The 12,676-nt window shown below is 47.6% G+C and overlaps 1 non-coding gene across 1 annotated transcript; it reads right to left on the bottom strand.

Annotated features, from left to right (window-relative positions):
• Positions 1 to 8,777: 8,777 nt before the first annotated feature.
• On the bottom strand, positions 8,778 to 8,851 carry trnan-guu (transfer RNA asparagine (anticodon GUU)). The gene has a single exon. It is a non-coding gene; the product is annotated as a tRNA-Asn (tRNA).
• Positions 8,852 to 12,676: the final 3,825 nt, after the last annotated feature.

Consider the following 12,676-nt stretch of genomic DNA (forward strand, 5'->3'; position numbering starts at 1 on the left):
TGCCCTCTAGCTTTGGACTTCCCTACTATGTGGAAATGATTTTGGCTATTCACCCTATCCATGCTCCATATGAACGTCTGTGAAGTCACCCCTCAGCCTCCAATGCTCCAGGGAAAACAGCCCCGGCCTATTCAGCCTCTCCCTGTAACTCAAACCCTCCAACTCTGGCAATAGCCTTGTAAATCTTTGCCAAACCCTTTCAAAGGTTCACAACACTTTTCCTGTAGCAGGGTAACCAGAACTGAACGCAGTATTCCAAAAGTGGCCTAATCAATGTCCAGTACGGGGGCAACATGACCTCCCAACATCTGTACTGAAATGCACTGACCTGTAAAGGAAAGCATATCAAACACCTCCTTCACTATCCTGTCTACCTACGACTCCACTTTCAAGAAACTATGAACCAGCACTCCAAGGTATCTTTGGTCAACAACACTCCCCATTCACTTTGCAGATCCTTCCCTGATCTGCCTTTCCAAAATCAAAATTTCAAAATGGGGTTGAGAAACGTTTCAGTTGTGATTGAATGGTGGAGTAGACCTGATGGGCTGAATGACCGAATTTCTGCACCTATGTCATATGGTCGCTTGCTGTCCTGGACACAGAGTATGAGAATTGGGAGCAGGAATAGGTCATTTGGTCTTTCCAGTCGGCACCAGCATTGAACAGTTCATAACTGGATATAAATATACCGGCATCTCGGTGGTCAGGGTGGGATTTTTTTCACTGCAGCATCGGAGGTTGAGAGATGACCTTAGAGAGGATTATAAAATCTTCAGGGGTATCAAAGATGGGAACAGCAGGTATTCTTTCCCTGGGATGGGTGTTTCAAGGTTAGGGAGCAAACTTTGAAGATGAGAGGAGAAATATTTTAAAAAGACATGAGGGGCACCTTTTTATTTTAAGACAGAGAATGGTTCTCATGTGGTATCAATGTCCAGAGGAGGTGGTGGATGCAGGTGCAGTTACAGTGTTTAAAAGACATTGGATAAGTACATAGATTCATAGAGATGTACAGCATGGAAACAGACCCTTCGGTCCAACCCATCCATGCCGACTAGATATCCCAACCCAATCTAATCCCACCTGCCAGCACCCGGCCCATATCCCTCCAAACCCTTCCTATTCATATACCCATCCAAATGCCTCTTAAATGTTGCAATTGTAATAGGAAAGGTTCAGAGAGTCTGGGCCAAACACTGGCAGGTGGGACTAGTTTAGTTTCGAAACACAGTCAGCATGGATTAGTTGGACTTAATGGTTTGCTTCTGTGCGGTATGACTCTGTAACTGTTCTATCCTGGTCTTAAAACCATTTTCTGACCTCCCCCCAATACCCATCAATTCTTTGTTCTTCAAAGTCAAATGAACTCAGCCTTGAATACATTCAATGACTGACCTAACTGCAGGAAGACATCCCCACTTCTGAACTCAATTCCTCTTGCTAATATACCACTTGCCTTGCTGATTGCTTGCTGCTCCTGTCTGATAACTGGCATCGACTGGTGTAGAAGGACGCTGAGGCCCCTTTGTCCATCCACACATCATTCCTGATGAATGGTTCGTGCCCAAAACATTGACTCTCCTCCTCCTCAGTTGCTGCCTAACCTGCTGTGGTTTTCCAGTGCCACACTTTTCAACTCTGATCTCCATCATCTCACTTTCATCACATCTCAACATATCACCATTTAAACAATGCGCCTCCACTCTGCGCTTTTTTTAACATCAAAGGCTATAGATTGTGTCACTGCATTTGCCATGTGTTTGTAAATTGAGACAGACCTGGATCAACTTTTCCGGAGTCTGTCCCCTCCCTCGATTCACTCTTTCCTTTCAGTTGCTGCAAGTTAACAATTGAACCCCAGAATGAAACAAAAAATGGAAAACGTGGTGAGAAACAGACTGTTGTACTCACAAACGTTAGACAGAGGAAGGAAGTTACAATCTGGGGTGAAGTTCACAGAGAAAGGTGCAGCAGCAGCTTCAGAGCTCACGGTCCAACCGCCATATTTCGACAATGGCCGGCTCTGATTGGCTGGAGGACCAGTCTCCTTCCGGTCCTCCAAGGTTATCCATTGGTCCATGGAAAGGAGCTGACGCGCAGTTTCTGCGGGCACCAAGGAATATGCGCAGTGCTTTGCTGACACTGGCGGTCATGCGCAGTGCTTGCTGACACCGCGGAGCATGCTCAGTGTTCAGGAATTTATTACAAATTTTAAAGTCAAAAATCACAAAACACCTGGTTATAGTCCAACAGACTTATTTGGAAGCACTAGCTTTCACAGCGCTGCTCCTCCATCAAGTGGTTGTGGAGTATAAGATCGTAAGACACAGAATATATGATCTTATACTCCACAACCGCCTGATGAAGGAGCGGCGCTCCGAAAGCTAGTGCTTCCAAACAAGCCGATTGGACTGTAACCAGGTGTTGTCTGATTTTTAACTTCGTACACCCCAGTCCAACACGGGCACCTCCACAAATTTTAAGTGTCCAAATGCGAATACGAGAGAAAAATACCAAAGCAATTTTTTGTCGAAATGTTTTTTTTTCCCTGTGCCTCGACATGTTACTCCTTTGGCATTTTGTCTTTTTCCCAGGGGAGAGGTATTCCAAAACTAGAGGGTATAGGTTTAGGGTGAGGGGAAAAGATTTTAAAAGATTTAAAAGACTCGGAATATAACATTCACCCCTTACAGGGCGAAAGTGAGGACTGCAGATGCTGGAAATTAGGGTCGAGAGTGTGGTGCTGGAAAAGCACAGCAGGTCAGGCAGCATCTGAGGAGCAGGAGAATCGACGTTTCGGGCAAAACCCTTCATCAGGAAATAGCCATGGGGAACTGCAGGGCTGTAGCGTAATCGAGTGTGTCTGGGTGGGATGCTGTTGGGAAGGTCGGTGTGAATGGCCTGCAGGGATGATATGCCTTAGCCATGCGTATATTGAGAAATGGTTACCCCAAATCTGCTGTGGGACGAGTGGGTTCCAGTTCGTGGGACACTGACACCAGTCCTGGGGAAGGTGGGATTTGTGCTGTCTCTCGCTTCCCATTCTGCCCCTTGTCCATTTTCTCCCCACCCACTGCCCCCGCCCTTTCTCCCCTCTTCACACTGCACCCCGATTCTTTCCCCAACCCTCTGAACCCCAGTCATTTTCTACTCCCCAACCTCTGTCCCCTTTCCATTTCTCTCCCTTCTCCACCACCACCAGTGTCCCCGCCCGTTCTTTCTCGTGCCTCAGCCGTCTTTGATCTAGTGGCCGAGCAGAGGTTAATAGCCAAGTTTAGAACACATGAGGATGGCCTCAGCCGAGACCCTGGGTTCATGGCACACTACAGGAGACCCAGCTACACAATACACTCTCTCACACACAAGCACACTCTCTTACATACTCACACGCTCGTGCAGACCTTCTCTGATAGACATGCTCTCTCTCAGACACACAGTAATACATCCCCACACTCAAACCTACGCACACACCATCTCACATGCTTATACTCCATCACACACACACACACAAACACACACAGTACCCAGCATGCACATGCACACGCACACAACACGCTCTCTCTCATGCATGCGCTCACATATCGAAGTCTTTGGGGTGAATCTGCGTTTGCAGGATTATATATTTGGAAATAGAACCAGTCTCACTCAAGATTAGGATACAGATAGGCCCTACCCTCACAGCTTTCATGCATTGTCTTACCTGAGATGTCACCTCCTTTTATCGAACCTAAAGTTACCTGGAGAATGTGACTTTTAAAAAGTTCTGGGATTTACAGATTAATGAACCGAAATCTACAACCCGTTTTAAAAGATGAAAGACTCAACAGCAATCTAGGTTTCTTCAATATAACATTTATGTTACATGACACTATAATCTTTTCTTATATATTTTGTGTCTTATGATGCTCCTCCACAACTGGCAGAAGAGAGCACCGATCCAAAGGGATGCTGCTTGAGGTGACAACAATAGTAGAGGATGGTTTCGATCCATCCACCTTTGGGTTATGGGCCCAGCACGCTCCCGCTGCGCCACTCTGCTACCGCCCGCACCGTCCCTTCCACAGAACACTACAGGTTTCCGTCTGGCACGCGGCAGGCACGTTCGAGCCTGATGTCAAAGACCTCCACTGCTGTCGTGTAATATGCTGTTTCGCGGTTGTATGGAGGCTGTGTCAATATAAACTTATTTCTAAATTCCCACATTCTGTTGGTCGAACTGTGATTTCACACTGAATCACAACATGTGTCACAGCGCAGACGGAGGCCATGCGGCCCACCTTCGCTCTGCTGGTTCTACACTTAAGTAAACGTGTGTCTCTATTCGTTTCATTCTCTCGCCTTCTCAGCGTAAATCTGCACATCTGAACGTGACCACCGAATTCCCTTTTGTGCCCATTGAATCTTCCTCTTTGTCAATGACAGACAGGGACTTACTGCCCCTAACCACTCCCTGTACGAAAACGTTCTTCCTAATGTCACTTTTACTTCTTTTCCTCGTGACTTTAAAATTCTGCCGAATCGTTGTGGATCCTTTCAGGTGTGGGAGCATTTTCACAACATTATTTCCTGTTTCTAGATTCCTCATGACTTGGAAAAGTTCGGTTCTCCGAGGAGAGCTGTCCCAATTTTCCAATCTCCCTTGATTGTTGACATTCCTCAAACACCGCACCACTCACGTCAACCTGTTGAACACTATCTCCAACTATTTCACTTCCCTGTTTTCTGCCTCATTCGTACTCCAGACAGCCCAACCTCGTTTCACGAAGGATGTTATTTTAGAAACTTAATCAGGCAGTTTTGCACAAGTCAAGTTAAAAAACGCGGGCTCGTTCGGGATTTGAACCCGGGACCTCTCGCAACTCGGCACTGTAAAGGATTCTAAGCGAGAATCATACGCCTAGACCAACGAGCCAGAGAGCCAGCACACAGCGAACGCCCCACTCCGCTTGCGCGACCTGAGACTTGCTCAGTATGAAATACATTTGAGATTGCTCTGAGAATTGCAAGCGGCAAAGAGTTTCCCGAACAGCTGCTTCTCATTCAGTCTCCCCTGCTGCTGTTTGTCCCGTCCCCGGGAACCGGGCTCTCTCCACTGGCAGATAATTCAACCATTTTGCTTCGAAACTTTTCTCTGACACCCGAGTGGCCAGTGACAAGCATTGCCCTCCTCAACATAGGGTACAGAGAACAGGAGAAGACCACGCAAACCTCCACGAGTGTATCAACTCGACTGTGTGCATTGGGCCAGTATATCACTGGTAAATATTTATGTCCAAGCTTTTTTCGGAAGCAGATGAGAAGGCGAGGTGCAGAACAGAGCGCTGTTATACCGGAAAGCTGCTAAAGACAACATTGAGTGAATAGGAGAGAATGCTTTCTCAGCTGGGTTATGGTCCCAACACGCACCCGTTGTGCCAGGGGTTCCACCTCGGTTCCACTCTTCCTTCACTCGCAACACCCCACACCCACCTCCCATAGTGCCAAGGCACTTTCCCCTGAAACCGTTGAATGTGTAACACCTGCCCATTTACCTGCTCCCTCCTGAATATCCAAGGGCTCTAACATACCTGCCAGGTGAAGCAGCACTTTTGCCACAACCTAGTCCACTGTATTCGCTGCTCACAGTGTCGTTTCCCCAATGTAGAATGAAGCATAAACTGGGTGACTGCTTCGCAGAACATCCCGGTTCTGCCCGCGGAAAAAAGGCCCTGACCTTGCGGTTGCCTGCCACTTTAACACATCACCCTGTTCCCTGGCCAACATCTCTGTCTCAGGCTTGCAGCTGTGTTCTAGCTCCAGATGAAAGAACAACACCTCATTTTCCACTTGGAGACCTTACAGCCCTCCGGTCTTCAATATCGAGTTCCATAACTTTAGGGCCTGAACTCCCCCATGTCCTTGACCCCTACCACACAAACGACTCCTTGTTATCACCTCGTCTGCTATGACACACTACGTATTGTTAGCCGCTAACAGTCTCCATTAACAGTTATTCGCCCTCTCACGCGGATCGTTATTCACTCCTACGTCCTTCCTATTGTTCTCTCTCTGAGCTGGCGGCAAACACAGCAATGTACATCGGAGACTCTGAGCCAGCTGAAACTTGCTCAGTGTGAAGTACATTCCACATTGCTCCAAGAATTGAAAGCAGCAAAGCGTTTCCAGAACATCTGCTTGTCATTCTGTCCCCGGGGCGCTGATATTTGTCTCATCCCCAGGAACTGGACTACCTCCACTGGTGGATAATTAAACCATTTTATTTCTCCTGGCACGTGTTCTGCGGGGTGGGACGGGGTGTAGGGTGGGGTGCGGGTAGAGTCCATTCGCTCTTCTGCTCTCTCTCTCTCTCTCTGAAACCCTTGGGGTGAGAGGTGTCAGTTACATTAATGCGGGGAACATGAACAACTTTGATTGTGAACTTTCTCCAAGGGTCTGTTATCGGAGAGATAGAAAGATGCTGTGCTGGCAGGACAGAAAGAAATGGACACCGAGGACTCTTCGCCCAGGTAAATTCACATTGTTGTGCAGCCTTCTTGGTGTTCAGAAATCGTCTTCACGCAGCAATCTTAGGGAAAGTCTATTGCAAAGTGGGCATCGCTTTCTTTGCTGCGACCGCGCAGCAGTTAACATCTGAGCCCCAAGTGTCCCAGATGAAGAGAATCCGAGTGAAACCTTCACTCACTGAGAGTCATCCCCACGGCTCTGAGCTGAGGGACTGCAGGCAGTCCAACACGGAAGGGACGGTTAAAAATGAATCAGTTTTGCTCCCTCAGCCTCTCTGTCCCAGAGACAGGCAGTGGGACGGCATAAACACGTAGCATCATTCTCGCGCAGACAGAAGCCGTTCAGCCCATCGAGTCCACGGCGACTGTCTGTCACTTGTCTCTCTCTCTGAGGTTATTCACAATCGGTGGTATCCGTCCTAATATTCGGGGACTATGTCTGAGTCGTGATGCGGTTTCTGACATGCTTGTCATTCTCGTCTGGACCAGGGTGGCGAATTACTGCAAGGAATGGACGAAACCACAAGGCATGTGTTTCAACTTTACCAGCTGATTGGCATCGCAGAGAACTGGGTTTGCGATTCGGTTCAGAGGAAACAGACGAAGTAAAGACTACCACTGAGACCTCTAAAATCGTGCCACACGAGTTGAGTGGATTTGGCGAGTGCATCGATATGCTACATTTGGACACTCGGTAAGGAGACGCAAAGGCAGGCAGCTTGCAGAAGAGAGCACCGATCTTAAGAAAAGCAGCTCGAGGTGACATTGAATAATAGCAGAGGATGGTTTCGATCCATCGACCTCTGGGTTATGGACCCAGCACGCTCCCGTTGCGCCACTCTGCTGCCGTACGCAGCGTCTCTTCCACAGAACACTTCAGGTTTCCGTCTGGCACGCGGCAGGCACGTTCGAGCCTGATGTCAAAGACCTCCACTGCTGTCGTGTAATATGCTGTTTCGCAGACGTATGGAGGCTGTGTAAATATAAACTTATTTCTAAATTCCCACATTCTGTTGGTCGAACTGTGATTTCACACTGAATCACAACATGTGTCACAGCGCAGACGGAGGCCATGCGGCCCACCTTCGCTCTGCTGGTTCTACACTTAAGTAAACGTGTGTCTCTATTCGTTTCATTCTCTCGCCTTCTCAGCGTAAGTCTGCACATCTGAACGTGACCACCGAATTCCCTTTTGTCTCCATTGAATCTTCCTCTTTGTCAGTGTCAGACAGGGACTTACTGACCCTAACCGCTCCCTGTACGAAAACGTTCTTCCAAATGTCACTTTTACTTCTTTTCATTGTGACTTTAAAATACTGCCGAATTTTTGAGGTAGAGGTAAACAGCCAAAGATAATCACCGTCACTGCTTTCCTTCCTTCGACTCAACTTTGTGAAACAGTATCTTTCACTGACAAATAAAACACCTTTGGCCTCAGGTGCCTGCTCCATTTCGACCACGACTTCACGCCCCTCACTGTTCTCGTCTCACTTCCAAACACTTGGCTCATATCCTCAAAAACAGCTCTGTGGGTATCTGCTTGTTCCACCCTGACAGGCAGTGGGTTGCAGATTCCCGATCAGTCCCAATGTGATTGAAATATTTCAACCCCCCCCCCCCCCCCCCGCCACTGATTTGCATCTTTCAAAAAGCCGTGGAGCAATCTCCCTTTCTTTTTGACGACAGTTCTCAACTGTAGTCGGCAGGGTTCACACCTGCGTGGGGAAACCGCAATGGATTTCATATCCATCGCATTCACCACTCGGCCCACCAATACAGAACCACACTGACAGCTTCACTTCCCAGGTCTCTCTGCCTGTGGAGCTGAGAAAGAGTAAATCATTGCAGAGTTTGTTTGAATCCAATCACTTCACAGGTTTCGAAAGGGTTAAATATCTGCAAATGGCGAGTCTGGGTGTTTCATCCCGAAAGATGAAATGGACGTTCAGTTAAAAACAAAACCAGAAATTGCAGGAGCAACTCAGCAGGTCAGGCAGCATCTGTAGAAAGAGAATCAGAGACAACATTTCAGGACTTTTTTTCCCCTCATCCAGGTACAGCCAAACCTACTGAGTTGCTCTAGCACTTTCGCCTTCTGTCTCGGACTCTCAGCATCCGCACTCCTTTACGTTCGAACTTCAATCAATTCAGAAACCCCTTTGTGCTTCCTCAGTGGAAAAGATTTCCGTTTGGGAAATATTTTCCTGACACCATTAAAAACGCGCATCTTGGCAGACAAGAAAGCTGTAGGAGCGAGAACAACAAACGCCCCGTCCCTGGGTGGTCTCGAACCACCAACCTTCCGGTTAACAGCCGAACGCGCTGACCAATTGCGCCACAGAGACAGGCCCGGGCATTGCTCGCACAGTCTCGTCGAGGAAGCATCTATTCAATTCATAATTCAACCTGCCCCGCCCAGAATTACCATTGTCTTCTATCAGTTCAAACACAGCGAATACTGCAGAAAGCCAACGGGTCGAGCAGCATCTGTGGAAAGGTAAACATTGTTTAAATGGTGATATATTGGAATGTGGAGAAAGTGAGGACGTGAGGTGAAAGTCGAAAAATGTGGCACTGGAAAAGCACAACAGGTCAGGCAGCATCTGAGAAGCAGGACAGTGAAAGTTTCGGGCACAAGCCCTTCATCAGGAATGATGTATGGATGTACAAAGGGGTCTCAGAGTCCCTCCACACCAGTCAATGCCAGTTGTCGGGCAGATGCAGCAGGCAATGAGCGAGGCAAGTGGTATATTACGAAGAGGAATTCAGTTCAGAAGTGGGGTATTTGAACATATTCAAGGCTAAATTCATCTGAGTTTTGAACAACAAAGAAGTGGATGGTTATGGGGTGGAGGTAAGAAAATGGTTTTAAGACCAGTAAAGGTCAGTCACAGAGTCAGACAGCACTGAACAGACCCTTCATCCAACTCGTCCATGCTGAGTATGTTCTCAAACTAAACTCGTCCCACCTACCAGTGTTTGGCCCATAAACCTTTGAAACTTTCATATTCATGAACTTATCTAAATGTCTTTTAAACGTTGTAACTGTACGTGTATAAAATCATGAGGGGTATGGATAGGATAAATAGACAAAGTATTTTCCCTGGGGTGGGGGAGTCCAGCACGAGAAGGCATGGGTTTATCGTTGGAGGGGAAAGATACAAAAGAGATCGAAGGGGCAACGCTTTCACGCAGAGGATGGTACGTTTATTGAATGAACTGCCAGAGGAAGTGGTGAAGTCTAGTACGATTGCAACATTTAAAAGGCATTTGGTTAGGTATACGAATAGGAAGGGTTTGGAGGGATATGGGGACGTGTGCTGTCAGGTGGGACTAGATTGGATTGGGATAGTTGGTCGGCATGGACAGGTTGGACCAAACAGTCTGTTTCTGTGCTGTACATCTCTATGACTCTATGACTTCTTCTGGACATTCATTCTGCACTCAGACCACTCTCTTTAAAAACGATCCTTGTCCTGTCTTTGTAAAATCTTTCTCTACTCACCTCAAAATATTTGCTCCCTGATCCTGAAACGCCCAGCTGAGGGAAAGGACACCTGCTGTTCACCTCATCCGTATCCCTCATGATTTTATAATCCTCTATATGCAGTGTGTAGTGGTTCATTGAAATAATGTCCTGATGCAGCGTCGTTTGTGGGTGTTGGGATGATTGCTTCTTTGGTTAAGCACTTGGTTTGCGTGTGTTGTTTTTCTGTAGACGCTAGTTTGAAGTTCCCCATTGACTGTTCGCTCTCCTGTGATATCTCGGAATGGCACTTTGTTGTTGTTCTCCTCCTCTTCAAACCAGGAGCCCACCCCCCGCCCCACCCTCCCCTCAGGCCATAGTCTCACTACTTGGAACACTAATATACAGACTAGTCAAAGGCCTCCACTGAAGACTAAAACACCAAGTCGAAGATTCACGCCACTCCATTTACTCCATCCAAGAATTCCTGAACACCAAAGACACAAAGTTAGAAGATGATGGAATAATGATGTCCTTTGACATAACAGCCCTGTTCACATCCATTAACATCAACGTGGTCAAAGAAAACTGGAGACACTACTCGAAGAACCAAAGACACAAACACAGCACCAACTTCATCAGCAAAGTTAGCACTATCCAGCTCGTGGAACTGTGCCTTAACCACCCACTTCATATTCAGTAACAAACCCTACAAACAAATCAACGAAACACCCATGAAACCACCAGTATCAGGATTCCCAGCAGAAGCAATAATTCAGAGTCTCAAGCCAACAGCCCTTCCAACGATCCAACCCAAACTTTGTGTCTGCCACAGTGATGACACTTTTGTCATCAAAAAATGAAGCAAATTAGAGGAAAACTACAACACATCAACAATATCCTTACTGGCATAAAATTCACAAAAGAGGAGAACAACAACAAAGTGCCAATTCTAGATGTCACAGTAGAGCGAACAGTCAATGGTAAATTCAAAACAGCGTCTACAGGAAAACAACACACACGAACCAAGTACTGAGCTGCAGAAGCAATGATCCCGACACATACAAACAAGCCTGAATCAGGACACGATTTCAACGTGGCACGACACACTACAGTAGCCAGTAACGACGAAGACCAATAAGTAACTGTACAGCGCATTTAAGGAGAATGGGTAGGCAAAGGATCCACTGAAAAACACTTCCCTGACCGGGAATCGAACCCAGGCCGCAGCGGTGAAAGCGCCAAATCCTAACCACTAGAGTACCAGGGAGACAGCATCGCCAGCTCACAGCCCTATTGTAAATTGTTTCCCTGCCCGGAAATCGAACCCAGGCCACGATCGTGAGAAGGCTTCCACCAACATCATTGCTTGTATCCATTGCTCCCGATGCGGTCTCCTCTACATTGGGGAGACTGGAGACTCCTCGCAGAGTCAAGTCACAGCGCTTGAGGGAACATCTCCAGGACACCCGCAGCAATCAACCCCATCACCCTCTCAACTCCTCCTCCCACTCTGCCGAGGACATGCAGGTTCTGGGCTTCCTCCATCGCCCCTCACTCCCCACCCGATGCCTGAAGGAAGAACGCCCCATCTGTCGCCTCGGATAAATTCAACCCCAGGACATCAATGTGGACTTCACCAGTTCCCTCATTTCCCCTCCCCCCACCTTACCTCAGTTCCAACCTTCCAGCTCAGCGCTGTCCTCATGACCTGTCCTACCTGCCAATCTCCCTTCTCAACTGTTCGCTCCACCTCCTCTCTGATCTGTCACCTCCATCCCCACCCCCATTCACCTATGGTACTCTTTGCTACCTTCGGCCCAGCACCCCCCAATTTATCTCGCCAACCATGGAAGCGTCCTGCCTCTATTCCTAATTAAGGGCTTTTGCCCGAAATGTCGATTTTCCTGCTCCTCGGAAGCTGTCTGACCTGCTGTGCTTTTCCAGCACCATTCTGACCTAAACTCTGGTTTCCAGCATCTGCAGTCCCCACTTTTGCCTACCCAATAAACCCAGTGTGACGATTTCACATCAATAAACTGACACTAGCAGACACAACGTCTGCAGAAACCCTAGCCACATTACTTTACATTAAAGACATCTGTGAAATGATTTCCAGACAACTCAACCCTCTCAGCATTAAACAACGGCTAGTGAACCTTAAATACCCTATACAAACAACCCGCAAACGAATGTTATTAACAAAATGCCATACAAGGAAATATATGCATGAACTCTGCCGCACAGTTCTCTGTGGCAAGAAATGCTGGGATGAGATAAGGAAGATTTTTTCAGCCAAAACGAATCGGCACTAACTGGACAGCCATTTAAAATCAACGCTGTCAGGCCAGGATGGAAGACCGGAAGGGATAATCAGTTTTCTTATTTCCTGAAGATTTACAAAGCTGAGACTGGGTTTTGGCGTTTCTTCCCTTTCCACTCCCAGGAGCCGCAGTAGTTGGGGCGGTGAGTTGGGGAAAGTGAAATGTGCCCGTGAGCAGCGTGTGGGGCTATTTCAGCTTCCCCTCCTCTGACAGCGCTGTGACGTGACTCTGATGTTCTCAGGGACACTTACTGACGGGAGACAGTGAAAAGATTCCCATTCCCGCAGATCAGGAATTCAAACCGTATGCCGGCTTCAGGACAATGAGAAAGATTAATTGGGGTGTGTGAAGAAGCTGTGAGTTGCATTTCAAACAGGTAG

The sequence above is a fragment of the Chiloscyllium plagiosum genome, unplaced genomic scaffold (genome assembly GCF_037043375.1).
Source record: "Chiloscyllium plagiosum isolate Xiang-an unplaced genomic scaffold, Cpla_swu_hap1 HiC_scaffold_27, whole genome shotgun sequence".
Taxonomy (NCBI): domain Eukaryota; kingdom Metazoa; phylum Chordata; class Chondrichthyes; order Orectolobiformes; family Hemiscylliidae; genus Chiloscyllium; species Chiloscyllium plagiosum.